This window comes from Octopus sinensis, linkage group LG17 (assembly GCF_006345805.1).
Source record: "Octopus sinensis linkage group LG17, ASM634580v1, whole genome shotgun sequence".
Taxonomy (NCBI): Eukaryota; Metazoa; Mollusca; class Cephalopoda; order Octopoda; family Octopodidae; genus Octopus; species Octopus sinensis.
This window is the reverse complement of record NC_043013.1, coordinates 45,185,758-45,188,257: the sequence shown is the minus strand read 5'-3', so window position 1 is coordinate 45,188,257 and position 2,500 is coordinate 45,185,758.

Genomic DNA, 2,500 nt, shown 5'->3' with positions numbered 1-2,500 from the left:
GAATGAATAAATTAAATTGAATATTAAATATTTATGGAATTTTGATTTACTGTCGGGTGACCTTTGGCCAATCCTATATATATGTTAGTGTATATATATATATATATATATATATATATATATATATATATATATATATATATATATATATATATATATATATATATATTGGTGTGTGTGTATATGTATGTGTATATACATACATATATATATATATATATATATATACATATATATATATATATATATATATATATATATATATATATATATATATAACGGGAAGCTTTATGAAAATAGACAAAAGACGAAGGCAAGTGGAAAACAAACGAACAATTGTATTAGTATGGCGCTCAGGAAATATAAATAAAACAAGTCTTTAACGTTTCGAGCCTACGCTCTTCAACAGAAAGATACACAGAGAGAAAAAAAACACAGAAAGAAGGAGAGAAAAAAAATGCGTGCAGTAGCTAACGAATCAGCATATTAGAAGTACCCGGCGTTGCTCGGGTTGCGAACACTGTCATTCTAAGAACACTTAATTTCTAGTCTAACGACCAGTGCTGCCCCAGTGATTTGTTGCTAGACATCGCAAAGCTTACACGAACTGGAAATTGCAACCGCCTGAAAGTAAAAGGGATTTTCGCTTCTGACAGAATAAGAGGAATCTTCTGTATGAAGACGTCGTCTCCCTTTCCACATCCCTGTACTTGAACCACAAAGAACTGGGATCACATAACATGCATATTTGCAATATCACTGCAAACAACGCCCTGAGACCTTTGGGGGACTTTGATGCAGCGGCCTCTGCCAGCGTTGCATGACACTGTGCCCCATCTTCTAGCAACCCGTGCTTGAAACAGGCATCTCGGTATGTTCCCCATATCTAGTTATCAAAGGTTTTCAGATCCTGTAAACACTCCTATTGAGTGGGATGGAATGTGTAAACTCTTCCAAAGCAATTACCAGGATGTCCATCCACATCTTGACGAGATTTTCGTCATACCCATTTAATGTTGACATTTACACAAATTATGAGCTTATTGGAGCAAGTAGTCTATCAATGGATAGATTTTAAAGAGCTGCAAAATTCAACATTGGTGTAGGCGCTGAATGTCCTGAGTAGGAGTGAACAGTAGGGGACTATCCATCTGTTATCAACTTCGTACTGTCCAACCTTAGCAGTAAATCCTCCATATTCGGGTTTTCTTCGCCTATATGATGGATTCCCGTCATGACCAGTCTGTGTTTCCTGAAGAAAATATCGGGGGAAAGTTTTTGGTGTACACATTGTCCTTCAGACAAGACTAGTTTAAGTTGAAGCTACGTCCACATGGGCCATGCACCATGTTTGACTTCACTATAGTATAGTTTCCTATCAGTGGATGGATTTGGTAGTTCGGCAGAGATAATATTATCGATGTCGTTGGAGTTGATCTTGGCCAACAACAAAATCAGGATATGAGCATGAGGAAGGCCCCTTTTTTGCCATTCCACAGTGTACATGTCACATTTCACGTGTCCAAATACCTGACCTTTTATGATGAGGTCCTTCAGTTTAATCAACATTAGCCGAAAGACTCTGGCCATGAGGCCATGCCTGTTTGGGCTTTTGCCCACGAATAGTTCATTACTGACCTCCTGCCACTTAGGATTGCATACGAAGGTGATAAATAGATCAGGTCTCCCATAATGCCGTACATATGTCATTGCATCCTGGGTCCTCTCGTGCATATAGCGGGGACCTCATGTAAAAGTAGATGGAAGGCGGAAAACTTTCCAATGCTTCCGGGAGCTGCCTCATTGTCGATATCATCTCGAAAGTGGATGTAGATGTCACAACGCAGTTTTTTTTCTGATTTAATCTGATGAACCCCAATCTCTCAGACTCCATTTTTGCACTCATATCAACTGCAACTTGGTGGTAGAGTTCTTGTGACCGGTGTAGGTGGTTGAAGCAGTTCTTGCGTTTCATAAAGCGGTACGCGTAGAATTCCATAATGAAGCTGATTTGTCTCCAGCATTTTTGGTGCTGCGCTTTGGAATGCCATAATGATAACCATTCTCACCATTTACAAAGAGAAGAGGATACTGAAGTGCATCGTAGGATCTTTGCATTTCACAGATCCTCTGTAGCGTGTTGTCCCGACGCTTGAGAACAATATCTCTGCTCTTGTACTGGTCACCATGGAGGACAACAGCAATCTCATTGCATGTTGGTGCATTATAGCGGCCTGCGTGCTCCCCAAATGGCATTTAGTCAGCATTTAGTACAACGGTAAGATATGGCGTAGTTTCTATTTCCAAAGCATACCGGAAGCTTTGGACATAGCTGTTTCTAGAATGCATCATAAGAAGTTGCAGAATGAGCTCCATGTCAGTACCAGGTGAAATGGGGTTTCACTTCCCTGCTTGCTCATGATAGTTTCCAATGAAGTACAGCTGAAGAAATCGAGGCTCTCCATTTTCCAGAGGTTGATAAACCTGTCCCTGCACTTCG